We start from the raw sequence: 12,500 nt of genomic DNA, 5'->3' as shown, positions 1-12,500 counted from the left end.
CCGACCCTGCTTCGCTTCCGAGATCAGACAAGATCGGGCGTACCCAGGCTGGTATGGCCGTAAGCGAGAAACAATCTCTTGCTACAACATATATAGTCAAAGTGAGTCTGATAAAACAGACATTTAGTCAATTCATCATTAAATGCTTAATACAAGGCAGTGTTGCTGATGAAATAGTGCAAGAGCACCCCCTCGTGGACAAAATGCTTACAGCACCTGGTATTCCCAGGCGGTCTCCCATCCAAGTACTAACCAGACCCGACCCTGCTTAGCTTCCGAGATCAGACGAGATCGGGCGTACCCAGGCTGGTATGGCCGTAAGCGAGAAACAATCTCTTGCTACAACATATATAGTCAAAATGAGTCTGATAAACAGACATTGCATTTTCACCAATTAGATAAGCAGCTTGAACTTTGTGTCACTGAAAAAGTAGAAGAAATTATAAACACTGTTCCCATCACTTTTTAGCACAGGTAGTTGGATAAAATACAAACTTTATTTCCTTTCATCATTTGAACAGGGCAAAGGAGCACAAAGCACACACAAGCTGCATTCAGCAACAATATTCTTGTTTGTCTTATAAATACAAGGCAGATGCTAATTGAAAACACAAGGAAATTTGATGCTATTAAAAATGCAGGAAGCTGCATTTAGTCAATTCATCATTAAATGCTTACTACAAGGCAGTGTTGCTGATGAAATAGTGCAGGGGCACACCCTCGTGGACAAAATGCTTACAGCACCTGGTATTCCCAGGCGGTCTCCCATCCAAGTACTAACCAGGCCCGACCCTGCTTCGCTTCCGAGATCAGACGAGATCGGGCGTACCCAGGCTGGTATGGCCGTAAGCGAGAAACAATCTCTTGCTACAACATATATAGTCAAAGTGAGTGTGATAAACAGACATTGCATTTTCACCAATTAGATAAGCAGCTTGAACTTTGTGTCACTGAAAAAGTAGAAGAAATTACAAACACTGTTCCCATCACTTTTTAGCACAGGTAGTTGGATAAAATACAAACTTTATTTCCTTTCATCATTTGAACAGGGCAAAGGAGCACAAAGCACACACAAGCTGCATTCAGCAACAATATTCTTGTTTGTCTTATAAATACAAGGCAGATGCTAATTGAAAACACAAGGAAATTTGATCCTATTAAAAAGGCAGGAAGCTGCATTTAGTCAATTCATCATTAAATGCTTACTACAAGGCAGTGTTGCTGATGAAATAGTGCAGGGGCACACCCTCGTGGACAAAATGCTTACAGCACCTGGTATTCCCAGGCGGTCTCCCATCCAAGTACTAACCAGGCCCGACCCTGCTTCGCTTCCGAGATCAGACGAGATCGGGCGTACCCAGGCTGGTATGGCCGTAAGCGAGAAACAATCTCTTGCTACAACATATATAGTCAAAGTGAGTGTGATAAACAGACATTGCATTTTCACCAATTAGATAAGCAGCTTGAACTTTGTGTCACTGAAAAAGTAGAAGAAATTACAAACACTGTTCCCATCACTTTTTAGCACAGGTAGTTGGATAAAATACAAACTTTATTTCCTTTCATCATTTGAACAGGGCAAAGGAGCACAAAGCACACACAAGCTGCATTCAGCAACAATATTCTTGTTTGTCTTATAAATACAAGGCAGATGCTAATTGAAAACACAAGGAAATTTGATGCTATTAAAAATGCAGGAAGCTGCATTTAGTCAATTCATCATTAAATGCTTACTACAAGGCAGTGTTGCTGATGAAATAGTGCAGGGGCACACCCTCGTGGACAAAATGCTTACAGCACCTGGTATTCCCAGGCGGTCTCCCATCCAAGTACTAACCAGGCCCGACCCTGCTTAGCTTCCGAGATCAGACGAGATCGGGCGTACCCAGGCTGGTATGGCCGTAAGCGAGAAACAATCTCTTGCTACAACATATATAGTCAAAATGAGTCTGATAAACAGACATTGCATTTTCACCAATTAGATAAGCAGCTTGAACTTTGTGTCACTGAAAAAGTAGAAGAAATTATAAACACTGTTCCCATCACTTTTTAGCACAGGTAGTTGGATAAAATACAAACTTTATTTCCTTTCATCATTTGAACAGGGCAAAGGAGCACAAAGCACACACAAGCTGCATTCAGCAACAATATTCTTGTTTGTCTTATAAATACAAGGCAGATGCTAATTGAAAACACAAGGAAATTTGATCCTATTAAAAAGGCAGGAAGCTGCATTTAGTCAATTCATCATTAAATGCTTACTACAAGGCAGTGTTGCTGATGAAATAGTGCAGGGGCACACCCTCGTGGACAAAATGCTTACAGCACCTGGTATTCCCAGGCGGTCTCCCATCCAAGTACTAACCAGGCCCGACCCTGCTTCGCTTCCGAAATCAGACGAGATCGGGCGTACCCAGGCTGGTATGGCCGTATGCGAGAAACAATCTCTTGCTACAACATATATAGTCAAAGTGAGTGTGATAAACAGACATTGCATTTTCACCAATTAGATAAGCAGCTTGAACTTTGTGTCACTGAAAAAGTAGAAGAAATTATAAACACAGTTCCCATCACTTTTTAGCACAGGTAGTTGGATAAAATACAAACTTTATTTCCTTTCATCATTTGAACAGGGCAAAGGAGCACAAAGCACACACAAGCTGCATTCAGCAACAATATTCTTGTTTGTCTTATAAATACAAGGCAGATGCTAATTGAAAACACAAGGAAATTTGATCCTATTAAAAAGGCAGGAAGCTGCATTTAGTCAATTCATCATTAAATGCTTACTACAAGGCAGTGTTGCTGATGAAATAGTGCAGGGGCACACCCTCGTGGACAAAATGCTTACAGCACCTGGTATTCCCAGGCGGTCTCCCATCCAAGTACTAACCAGGCCCGACCCTGCTTCGCTTCCGAAATCAGACGAGATCGGGCGTACCCAGGCTGGTATGGCCGTATGCGAGAAACAATCTCTTGCTACAACATATATAGTCAAAGTGAGTGTGATAAACAGACATTGCATTTTCACCAATTAGATAAGCAGCTTGAACTTTGTGTCACTGAAAAAGTAGAAGAAATTACAAACACTGTTCCCATCACTTTTTAGCACAGGTAGTTGGATAAAATACAAACTTTATTTCCTTTCATCATTTGAACAGGGCAAAGGAGCACAAAGCACACACAAGCTGCATTCAGCAACAATATTCTTGTTTGTCTTATAAATACAAGGCAGATGCTAATTGAAAACACAAGGAAATTTGATCCTATTAAAAAGGCAGGAAGCTGCATTTAGTCAATTCATCATTAAATGCTTACTACAAGGCAGTGTTGCTGATGAAATAGTGCAGGGGCACACCCTCGTGGACAAAATGCTTACAGCACCTGGTATTCCCAGGCGGTCTCCCATCCAAGTACTAACCAGGCCCGACCCTGCTTCGCTTCCGAAATCAGACGAGATCGGGCGTACCCAGGCTGGTATGGCCGTATGCGAGAAACAATCTCTTGCTACAACATATATAGTCAAAGTGAGTGTGATAAACAGACATTGCATTTTCACCAATTAGATAAGCAGCTTGAACTTTGTGTCACTGAAAAAGTAGAAGAAATTATAAACACAGTTCCCATCACTTTTTAGCACAGGTAGTTGGATAAAATACAAACTTTATTTCCTTTCATCATTTGAACAGGGCAAAGGAGCACAAAGCACACACAAGCTGCATTCAGCAACAATATTCTTGTTTGTCTTATAAATACAAGGCAGATGCTAATTGAAAACACAAGGAAATTTGATCCTATTAAAAAGGCAGGAAGCTGCATTTAGTCAATTCATCATTAAATGCTTACTACAAGGCAGTGTTGCTGATGAAATAGTGCAGGGGCACACCCTCGTGGACAAAATGCTTACAGCACCTGGTATTCCCAGGCGGTCTCCCATCCAAGTACTAACCAGGCCCGACCCTGCTTCGCTTCCGAAATCAGACGAGATCGGGCGTACCCAGGCTGGTATGGCCGTATGCGAGAAACAATCTCTTGCTACAACATATATAGTCAAAGTGAGTGTGATAAACAGACATTGCATTTTCACCAATTAGATAAGCAGCTTGAACTTTGTGTCACTGAAAAAGTAGAAGAAATTATAAACACTGTTCCCATCACTTTTTAGCACAGGTAGTTGGATAAAATACAAACTTTATTTCCTTTCATCATTTGAACAGGGCAAAGGAGCACAAAGCACACACAAGCTGCATTCAGCAACAATATTCTTGTTTGTCTTATAAATACAAGGCAGATGCTAATTGAAAACACAAGGAAATTTGATCCTATTAAAAAGGCAGGAAGCTGCATTTAGTCAATTCATCATTAAATGCTTACTACAAGGCAGTGTTGCTGATGAAATAGTGCAGGGGCACACCCTCGTGGACAAAATGCTTACAGCACCTGGTATTCCCAGGCGGTCTCCCATCCAAGTACTAACCAGGCCCGACCCTGCTTCGCTTCCGAGATCAGACAAGATCGGGCGTACCCAGGCTGGTATGGCCGTAAGCGAGAAACAATCTCTTGCTACAACATATATAGTCAAAGTGAGTCTGATAAAACAGACATTTAGTCAATTCATCATTAAATGCTTAATACAAGGCAGTGTTGCTGATGAAATAGTGCAAGAGCACCCCCTCGTGGACAAAATGCTTACAGCACCTGGTATTCCCAGGCGGTCTCCCATCCAAGTACTAACCAGGCCCGACCCTGCTTCGCTTCCGAGATCAGACGAGATCGGGCGTACCCAGGCTGGTATGGCCGTAAGCGAGAAACAATCTCTTGCTACAACATATATAGTCAAAGTGAGTGTGATAAACAGACATTGCATTTTCACCAATTAGATAAGCAGCTTGAACTTTGTGTCACTGAAAAAGTAGAAGAAATTACAAACACTGTTCCCATCACTTTTTAGCACAGGTAGTTGGATAAAATACAAACTTTATTTCCTTTCATCATTTGAACAGGGCAAAGGAGCACAAAGCACACACAAGCTGCATTCAGCAACAATATTCTTGTTTGTCTTATAAATACAAGGCAGATGCTAATTGAAAACACAAGGAAATTTGATCCTATTAAAAAGGCAGGAAGCTGCATTTAGTCAATTCATCATTAAATGCTTACTACAAGGCAGTGTTGCTGATGAAATAGTGCAGGGGCACACCCTCGTGGACAAAATGCTTACAGCACCTGGTATTCCCAGGCGGTCTCCCATCCAAGTACTAACCAGGCCCGACCCTGCTTAGCTTCCGAGATCAGACGAGATCGGGCGTACCCAGGCTGGTATGGCCGTAAGCGAGAAACAATCTCTTGCTACAACATATATAGTCAAAATGAGTCTGATAAACAGACATTGCATTTTCACCAATTAGATAAGCAGCTTGAACTTTGTGTCACTGAAAAAGTAGAAGAAATTATAAACACTGTTCCCATCACTTTTTAGCACAGGTAGTTGGATAAAATACAAACTTTATTTCCTTTCATCATTTGAACAGGGCAAAGGAGCACAAAGCACACACAAGCTGCATTCAGCAACAATATTCTTGTTTGTCTTATAAATACAAGGCAGATGCTAATTGAAAACACAAGGAAATTTGATCCTATTAAAAAGGCAGGAAGCTGCATTTAGTCAATTCATCATTAAATGCTTACTACAAGGCAGTGTTGCTGATGAAATAGTGCAGGGGCACACCCTCGTGGACAAAATGCTTACAGCACCTGGTATTCCCAGGCGGTCTCCCATCCAAGTACTAACCAGGCCCGACCCTGCTTCGCTTCCGAAATCAGACGAGATCGGGCGTACCCAGGCTGGTATGGCCGTATGCGAGAAACAATCTCTTGCTACAACATATATAGTCAAAGTGAGTGTGATAAACAGACATTGCATTTTCACCAATTAGATAAGCAGCTTGAACTTTGTGTCACTGAAAAAGTAGAAGAAATTATAAACACAGTTCCCATCACTTTTTAGCACAGGTAGTTGGATAAAATACAAACTTTATTTCCTTTCATCATTTGAACAGGGCAAAGGAGCACAAAGCACACACAAGCTGCATTCAGCAACAATATTCTTGTTTGTCTTATAAATACAAGGCAGATGCTAATTGAAAACACAAGGAAATTTGATCCTATTAAAAAGGCAGGAAGCTGCATTTAGTCAATTCATCATTAAATGCTTACTACAAGGCAGTGTTGCTGATGAAATAGTGCAGGGGCACACCCTCGTGGACAAAATGCTTACAGCACCTGGTATTCCCAGGCGGTCTCCCATCCAAGTACTAACCAGGCCCGACCCTGCTTCGCTTCCGAAATCAGACGAGATCGGGCGTACCCAGGCTGGTATGGCCGTATGCGAGAAACAATCTCTTGCTACAACATATATAGTCAAAGTGAGTGTGATAAACAGACATTGCATTTTCACCAATTAGATAAGCAGCTTGAACTTTGTGTCACTGAAAAAGTAGAAGAAATTATAAACACTGTTCCCATCACTTTTTAGCACAGGTAGTTGGATAAAATACAAACTTTATTTCCTTTCATCATTTGAACAGGGCAAAGGAGCACAAAGCACACACAAGCTGCATTCAGCAACAATATTCTTGTTTGTCTTATAAATACAAGGCAGATGCTAATTGAAAACACAAGGAAATTTGATCCTATTAAAAAGGCAGGAAGCTGCATTTAGTCAATTCATCATTAAATGCTTACTACAAGGCAGTGTTGCTGATGAAATAGTGCAGGGGCACACCCTCGTGGACAAAATGCTTACAGCACCTGGTATTCCCAGGCGGTCTCCCATCCAAGTACTAACCAGGCCCGACCCTGCTTCGCTTCCGAAATCAGACGAGATCGGGCGTACCCAGGCTGGTATGGCCGTATGCGAGAAACAATCTCTTGCTACAACATATATAGTCAAAGTGAGTGTGATAAACAGACATTGCATTTTCACCAATTAGATAAGCAGCTTGAACTTTGTGTCACTGAAAAAGTAGAAGAAATTATAAACACAGTTCCCATCACTTTTTAGCACAGGTAGTTGGATAAAATACAAACTTTATTTCCTTTCATCATTTGAACAGGGCAAAGGAGCACAAAGCACACACAAGCTGCATTCAGCAACAATATTCTTGTTTGTCTTATAAATACAAGGCAGATGCTAATTGAAAACACAAGGAAATTTGATCCTATTAAAAAGGCAGGAAGCTGCATTTAGTCAATTCATCATTAAATGCTTACTACAAGGCAGTGTTGCTGATGAAATATTGCAGGGGCACACCCTCGTGGACAAAATGCTTACAGCACCTGGTATTCCCAGGCGGTCTCCCATCCAAGTACTAACCAGGCCCGACCCTGCTTCGCTTCCGAAATCAGACGAGATCGGGCGTACCCAGGCTGGTATGGCCGTATGCGAGAAACAATCTCTTGCTACAACATATATAGTCAAAGTGAGTGTGATAAACAGACATTGCATTTTCACCAATTAGATAAGCAGCTTGAACTTTGTGTCACTGAAAAAGTAGAAGAAATTATAAACACAGTTCCCATCACTTTTTAGCACAGGTAGTTGGATAAAATACAAACTTTATTTCCTTTCATCATTTGAACAGGGCAAAGGAGCACAAAGCACACACAAGCTGCATTCAGCAACAATATTCTTGTTTGTCTTATAAATACAAGGCAGATGCTAATTGAAAACACAAGGAAATTTGATCCTATTAAAAAGGCAGGAAGCTGCATTTAGTCAATTCATCATTAAATGCTTACTACAAGGCAGTGTTGCTGATGAAATAGTGCAGGGGCACACCCTCGTGGACAAAATGCTTACAGCACCTGGTATTCCCAGGCGGTCTCCCATCCAAGTACTAACCAGGCCCGACCCTGCTTCGCTTCCGAAATCAGACGAGATCGGGCGTACCCAGGCTGGTATGGCCGTATGCGAGAAACAATCTCTTGCTACAACATATATAGTCAAAGTGAGTGTGATAAACAGACATTGCATTTTCACCAATTAGATAAGCAGCTTGAACTTTGTGTCACTGAAAAAGTAGAAGAAATTATAAACACTGTTCCCATCACTTTTTAGCACAGGTAGTTGGATAAAATACAAACTTTATTTCCTTTCATCATTTGAACAGGGCAAAGGAGCACAAAGCACACACAAGCTGCATTCAGCAACAATATTCTTGTTTGTCTTATAAATACAAGGCAGATGCTAATTGAAAACACAAGGAAATTTGATCCTATTAAAAAGGCAGGAAGCTGCATTTAGTCAATTCATCATTAAATGCTTACTACAAGGCAGTGTTGCTGATGAAATAGTGCAGGGGCACACCCTCGTGGACAAAATGCTTACAGCACCTGGTATTCCCAGGCGGTCTCCCATCCAAGTACTAACCAGGCCCGACCCTGCTTCGCTTCCGAAATCAGACGAGATCGGGCGTACCCAGGCTGGTATGGCCGTATGCGAGAAACAATCTCTTGCTACAACATATATAGTCAAAGTGAGTGTGATAAACAGACATTGCATTTTCACCAATTAGATAAGCAGCTTGAACTTTGTGTCACTGAAAAAGTAGAAGAAATTATAAACACAGTTCCCATCACTTTTTAGCACAGGTAGTTGGATAAAATACAAACTTTATTTCCTTTCATCATTTGAACAGGGCAAAGGAGCACAAAGCACACACAAGCTGCATTCAGCAACAATATTCTTGTTTGTCTTATAAATACAAGGCAGATGCTAATTGAAAACACAAGGAAATTTGATCCTATTAAAAAGGCAGGAAGCTGCATTTAGTCAATTCATCATTAAATGCTTACTACAAGGCAGTGTTGCTGATGAAATAGTGCAGGGGCACACCCTCGTGGACAAAATGCTTACAGCACCTGGTATTCCCAGGCGGTCTCCCATCCAAGTACTAACCAGGCCCGACCCTGCTTCGCTTCCGAAATCAGACGAGATCGGGCGTACCCAGGCTGGTATGGCCGTATGCGAGAAACAATCTCTTGCTACAACATATATAGTCAAAGTGAGTGTGATAAACAGACATTGCATTTTCACCAATTAGATAAGCAGCTTGAACTTTGTGTCACTGAAAAAGTAGAAGAAATTATAAACACTGTTCCCATCACTTTTTAGCACAGGTAGTTGGATAAAATACAAACTTTATTTCCTTTCATCATTTGAACAGGGCAAAGGAGCACAAAGCACACACAAGCTGCATTCAGCAACAATATTCTTGTTTGTCTTATAAATACAAGGCAGATGCTAATTGAAAACACAAGGAAATTTGATCCTATTAAAAAGGCAGGAAGCTGCATTTAGTCAATTCATCATTAAATGCTTACTACAAGGCAGTGTTGCTGATGAAATAGTGCAGGGGCACACCCTCGTGGACAAAATGCTTACAGCACCTGGTATTCCCAGGCGGTCTCCCATCCAAGTACTAACCAGGCCCGACCCTGCTTCGCTTCCGAAATCAGACGAGATCGGGCGTACCCAGGCTGGTATGGCCGTATGCGAGAAACAATCTCTTGCTACAACATATATAGTCAAAGTGAGTGTGATAAACAGACATTGCATTTTCACCAATTAGATAAGCAGCTTGAACTTTGTGTCACTGAAAAAGTAGAAGAAATTATAAACACAGTTCCCATCACTTTTTAGCACAGGTAGTTGGATAAAATACAAACTTTATTTCCTTTCATCATTTGAACAGGGCAAAGGAGCACAAAGCACACACAAGCTGCATTCAGCAACAATATTCTTGTTTGTCTTATAAATACAAGGCAGATGCTAATTGAAAACACAAGGAAATTTGATCCTATTAAAAAGGCAGGAAGCTGCATTTAGTCAATTCATCATTAAATGCTTACTACAAGGCAGTGTTGCTGATGAAATAGTGCAGGGGCACACCCTCGTGGACAAAATGCTTACAGCACCTGGTATTCCCAGGCGGTCTCCCATCCAAGTACTAACCAGGCCCGACCCTGCTTCGCTTCCGAAATCAGACGAGATCGGGCGTACCCAGGCTGGTATGGCCGTATGCGAGAAACAATCTCTTGCTACAACATATATAGTCAAAGTGAGTGTGATAAACAGACATTGCATTTTCACCAATTAGATAAGCAGCTTGAACTTTGTGTCACTGAAAAAGTAGAAGAAATTACAAACACTGTTCCCATCACTTTTTAGCACAGGTAGTTGGATAAAATACAAACTTTATTTCCTTTCATCATTTGAACAGGGCAAAGGAGCACAAAGCACACACAAGCTGCATTCAGCAACAATATTCTTGTTTGTCTTATAAATACAAGGCAGATGCTAATTGAAAACACAAGGAAATTTGATCCTATTAAAAAGGCAGGAAGCTGCATTTAGTCAATTCATCATTAAATGCTTACTACAAGGCAGTGTTGCTGATGAAATAGTGCAGGGGCACACCCTCGTGGACAAAATGCTTACAGCACCTGGTATTCCCAGGCGGTCTCCCATCCAAGTACTAACCAGACCCGACCCTGCTTAGCTTCCGAGATCAGACGAGATCGGGCGTACCCAGGATGGTATGGCCGTAAGCGAGAAACAATCTCTTGCTACAACATATATAGTCAAAGTGAGTCTGATAAAACAGACATTTAGTCAATTCATCATTAAATGCTTAATACAAGGCAGTGTTGCTGATGAAATAGTGCAAGAGCACCCCCTCGTGGACAAAATGCTTACAGCACCTGCTATTCCCAGGCGGTCTCCCATCCAAGTACTAACCAGGCCCGACCCTGCTTAGCTTCCGAGATCAGACGAGATCGGGCGTACCCAGGCTGGTATGGCCGTAAGCGAGAAACAATCTCTTGCTACAACATATATAGTCAAAGTGAGTGTGATAAACAGACATTGCATTTTCACCAATTAGATAAGCAGCTTGAACTTTGTGTCACTGAAAAAGTAGAAGAAATTACAAACACTGTTCCCATCACTTTTTAGCACAGGTAGTTGGATAAAATACAAACTTTATTTCCTTTCATCATTTGAACAGGGCAAAGGAGCACAAAGCACACACAAGCTGCATTCAGCAACAATATTCTTGTTTGTCTTATAAATACAAGGCAGATGCTAATTGAAAACACAAGGAAATTTGATCCTATTAAAAAGGCAGGAAGCTGCATTTAGTCAATTCATCATTAAATGCTTACTACAAGGCAGTGTTGCTGATGAAATAGTGCAGGGGCACACCCTCGTGGACAAAATGCTTACAGCACCTGGTATTCCCAGGCGGTCTCCCATCCAAGTAGTAACCAGGCCCGACCCTGCTTAGCTTCCGAGATCAGACGAGATCGGGCGTACCCAGGCTGGTATGGCCGTAAGCGAGAAACAATCTCTTGCTACAACATATATAGTCAAAATGAGTCTGATAAACAGACATTGCATTTTCACCAATTAGATAAGCAGCTTGAACTTTGTGTCACTGAAAAAGTAGAAGAAATTATAAACACTGTTCCCATCACTTTTTAGCACAGGTAGTTGGATAAAATACAAACTTTATTTCCTTTCATCATTTGAACAGGGCAAAGGAGCACAAAGCACACACAAGCTGCATTCAGCAACAATATTCTTGTTTGTCTTATAAATACAAGGCAGATGCTAATTGAAAACACAAGGAAATTTGATCCTATTAAAAAGGCAGGACGCTGCATTTAGTCAATTCATCATTAAATGCTTACTACAAGGCAGTGTTGCTGATGAAATAGTGCAGGGGCACACCCTCGTGGACAAAATGCTTACAGCACCTGGTATTCCCAGGCGGTCTCCCATCCAAGTACTAACCAGGCCCGACCCTGCTTAGCTTCCGAGATCAGACGAGATCGGGCGTACCCAGGCTGGTATGGCCGTAAGCGAGAAACAATCTCTTGCTACAACATATATAGTCAAAATGAGTCTGATAAACAGACATTGCATTTTCACCAATTAGATAAGCAGCTTGAACTTTGTGTCACTGAAAAAGTAGAAGAAATTATAAACACTGTTCCCATCACTTTTTAGCACAGGTAGTTGGATAAAATACAAACTTTATTTCCTTTCATCATTTGAACAGGGCAAAGGAGCACAAAGCACACACAAGCTGCATTCAGCAACAATATTCTTGTTTGTCTTATAAATACAAGGCAGATGCTAATTGAAAACACAAGGAAATTTGATCCTATTAAAAAGGCAGGAAGCTGCATTTAGTCAATTCATCATTAAATGCTTACTACAAGGCAGTGTTGCTGATGAAATAGTGCAGGGGCACACCCTCGTGGACAAAATGCTTACAGCACCTGGTATTCCCAGGCGGTCTCCCATCCAAGTACTAACCAGGCCCGACCCTGCTTCGCTTCCGAAATCAGACGAGATCGGGCGTACCCAGGCTGGTATGGCCGTATGCGAGAAACAATCTCTTGCTACAACATATATAGTCAAAGTGAGTGTG

General features: G+C 41.5%; 26 non-coding genes across 26 annotated transcripts in view; all 26 read right to left on the bottom strand.

The window, feature by feature from the left end:
* LOC145886630 (5S ribosomal RNA) overlaps positions 1-65 on the bottom strand; it is a 119-nt gene extending 54 nt beyond the window's left edge. Inside the window, exon 1 of the ribosomal RNA XR_014398215.1 lies at positions 1-65. This exon is cut by the window's left edge and continues 54 nt beyond it. This is a non-coding gene — a ribosomal RNA (5S ribosomal RNA).
* A 139-nt stretch (positions 66-204) lies between these two features.
* LOC145884454 (5S ribosomal RNA) lies at positions 205-323 on the bottom strand. The gene has a single exon (XR_014396032.1). It is a non-coding gene; the product is annotated as a 5S ribosomal RNA (ribosomal RNA).
* A 409-nt stretch (positions 324-732) lies between these two features.
* LOC145882434 (5S ribosomal RNA) lies at positions 733-851 on the bottom strand. Its single transcript, XR_014394002.1, has one exon. It is a non-coding gene; the product is annotated as a 5S ribosomal RNA (ribosomal RNA).
* A 409-nt stretch (positions 852-1,260) lies between these two features.
* Positions 1,261-1,379, bottom strand: LOC145882433 (5S ribosomal RNA). The gene has a single exon (XR_014394001.1). It is a non-coding gene; the product is annotated as a 5S ribosomal RNA (ribosomal RNA).
* Positions 1,380-1,788: 409 nt separating this feature from the next.
* LOC145854044 (5S ribosomal RNA) lies at positions 1,789-1,907 on the bottom strand. Its single transcript, XR_014374929.1, has one exon. It is a non-coding gene; the product is annotated as a 5S ribosomal RNA (ribosomal RNA).
* Positions 1,908-2,316: 409 nt separating this feature from the next.
* Positions 2,317-2,435, bottom strand: LOC145851230 (5S ribosomal RNA). Its single transcript, XR_014373080.1, has one exon. It is a non-coding gene; the product is annotated as a 5S ribosomal RNA (ribosomal RNA).
* Positions 2,436-2,844: 409 nt separating this feature from the next.
* Positions 2,845-2,963, bottom strand: LOC145851229 (5S ribosomal RNA). The gene has a single exon (XR_014373079.1). It is a non-coding gene; the product is annotated as a 5S ribosomal RNA (ribosomal RNA).
* A 409-nt stretch (positions 2,964-3,372) lies between these two features.
* Positions 3,373-3,491, bottom strand: LOC145851228 (5S ribosomal RNA). The gene has a single exon (XR_014373078.1). It is a non-coding gene; the product is annotated as a 5S ribosomal RNA (ribosomal RNA).
* Positions 3,492-3,900: 409 nt separating this feature from the next.
* Positions 3,901-4,019, bottom strand: LOC145851227 (5S ribosomal RNA). The gene has a single exon (XR_014373077.1). It is a non-coding gene; the product is annotated as a 5S ribosomal RNA (ribosomal RNA).
* A 409-nt stretch (positions 4,020-4,428) lies between these two features.
* Positions 4,429-4,547, bottom strand: LOC145886629 (5S ribosomal RNA). The gene has a single exon (XR_014398214.1). It is a non-coding gene; the product is annotated as a 5S ribosomal RNA (ribosomal RNA).
* A 139-nt stretch (positions 4,548-4,686) lies between these two features.
* LOC145882432 (5S ribosomal RNA) lies at positions 4,687-4,805 on the bottom strand. Its single transcript, XR_014394000.1, has one exon. It is a non-coding gene; the product is annotated as a 5S ribosomal RNA (ribosomal RNA).
* A 409-nt stretch (positions 4,806-5,214) lies between these two features.
* LOC145854043 (5S ribosomal RNA) lies at positions 5,215-5,333 on the bottom strand. Its single transcript, XR_014374928.1, has one exon. It is a non-coding gene; the product is annotated as a 5S ribosomal RNA (ribosomal RNA).
* A 409-nt stretch (positions 5,334-5,742) lies between these two features.
* On the bottom strand, positions 5,743-5,861 carry LOC145851225 (5S ribosomal RNA). Its single transcript, XR_014373075.1, has one exon. It is a non-coding gene; the product is annotated as a 5S ribosomal RNA (ribosomal RNA).
* Positions 5,862-6,270: 409 nt separating this feature from the next.
* Positions 6,271-6,389, bottom strand: LOC145851224 (5S ribosomal RNA). The gene has a single exon (XR_014373074.1). It is a non-coding gene; the product is annotated as a 5S ribosomal RNA (ribosomal RNA).
* A 409-nt stretch (positions 6,390-6,798) lies between these two features.
* Positions 6,799-6,917, bottom strand: LOC145851223 (5S ribosomal RNA). Its single transcript, XR_014373073.1, has one exon. It is a non-coding gene; the product is annotated as a 5S ribosomal RNA (ribosomal RNA).
* Positions 6,918-7,326: 409 nt separating this feature from the next.
* Positions 7,327-7,445, bottom strand: LOC145851222 (5S ribosomal RNA). The gene has a single exon (XR_014373072.1). It is a non-coding gene; the product is annotated as a 5S ribosomal RNA (ribosomal RNA).
* Positions 7,446-7,854: 409 nt separating this feature from the next.
* On the bottom strand, positions 7,855-7,973 carry LOC145851221 (5S ribosomal RNA). The gene has a single exon (XR_014373071.1). It is a non-coding gene; the product is annotated as a 5S ribosomal RNA (ribosomal RNA).
* Positions 7,974-8,382: 409 nt separating this feature from the next.
* Positions 8,383-8,501, bottom strand: LOC145851220 (5S ribosomal RNA). Its single transcript, XR_014373070.1, has one exon. It is a non-coding gene; the product is annotated as a 5S ribosomal RNA (ribosomal RNA).
* A 409-nt stretch (positions 8,502-8,910) lies between these two features.
* LOC145851219 (5S ribosomal RNA) lies at positions 8,911-9,029 on the bottom strand. The gene has a single exon (XR_014373069.1). It is a non-coding gene; the product is annotated as a 5S ribosomal RNA (ribosomal RNA).
* Positions 9,030-9,438: 409 nt separating this feature from the next.
* Positions 9,439-9,557, bottom strand: LOC145851218 (5S ribosomal RNA). Its single transcript, XR_014373068.1, has one exon. It is a non-coding gene; the product is annotated as a 5S ribosomal RNA (ribosomal RNA).
* A 409-nt stretch (positions 9,558-9,966) lies between these two features.
* Positions 9,967-10,085, bottom strand: LOC145851217 (5S ribosomal RNA). Its single transcript, XR_014373067.1, has one exon. It is a non-coding gene; the product is annotated as a 5S ribosomal RNA (ribosomal RNA).
* A 409-nt stretch (positions 10,086-10,494) lies between these two features.
* On the bottom strand, positions 10,495-10,613 carry LOC145881573 (5S ribosomal RNA). Its single transcript, XR_014393146.1, has one exon. It is a non-coding gene; the product is annotated as a 5S ribosomal RNA (ribosomal RNA).
* Positions 10,614-10,752: 139 nt separating this feature from the next.
* On the bottom strand, positions 10,753-10,871 carry LOC145884537 (5S ribosomal RNA). Its single transcript, XR_014396115.1, has one exon. It is a non-coding gene; the product is annotated as a 5S ribosomal RNA (ribosomal RNA).
* A 409-nt stretch (positions 10,872-11,280) lies between these two features.
* LOC145885189 (5S ribosomal RNA) lies at positions 11,281-11,399 on the bottom strand. The gene has a single exon (XR_014396770.1). It is a non-coding gene; the product is annotated as a 5S ribosomal RNA (ribosomal RNA).
* A 409-nt stretch (positions 11,400-11,808) lies between these two features.
* LOC145854042 (5S ribosomal RNA) lies at positions 11,809-11,927 on the bottom strand. Its single transcript, XR_014374927.1, has one exon. It is a non-coding gene; the product is annotated as a 5S ribosomal RNA (ribosomal RNA).
* A 409-nt stretch (positions 11,928-12,336) lies between these two features.
* On the bottom strand, positions 12,337-12,455 carry LOC145851216 (5S ribosomal RNA). Its single transcript, XR_014373066.1, has one exon. It is a non-coding gene; the product is annotated as a 5S ribosomal RNA (ribosomal RNA).
* Positions 12,456-12,500: the final 45 nt, after the last annotated feature.

This window comes from Salmo salar, chromosome 08, assembly GCF_965601325.2.
Source record: "Salmo salar chromosome 08, fSalSal1, whole genome shotgun sequence".
In the NCBI taxonomy this organism is placed as follows: Eukaryota; Metazoa; Chordata; class Actinopteri; order Salmoniformes; family Salmonidae; genus Salmo; species Salmo salar.
The sequence above is the reverse complement of the archived record's forward strand: the minus strand, read 5'-3'. Positions and strand labels throughout refer to the sequence as shown.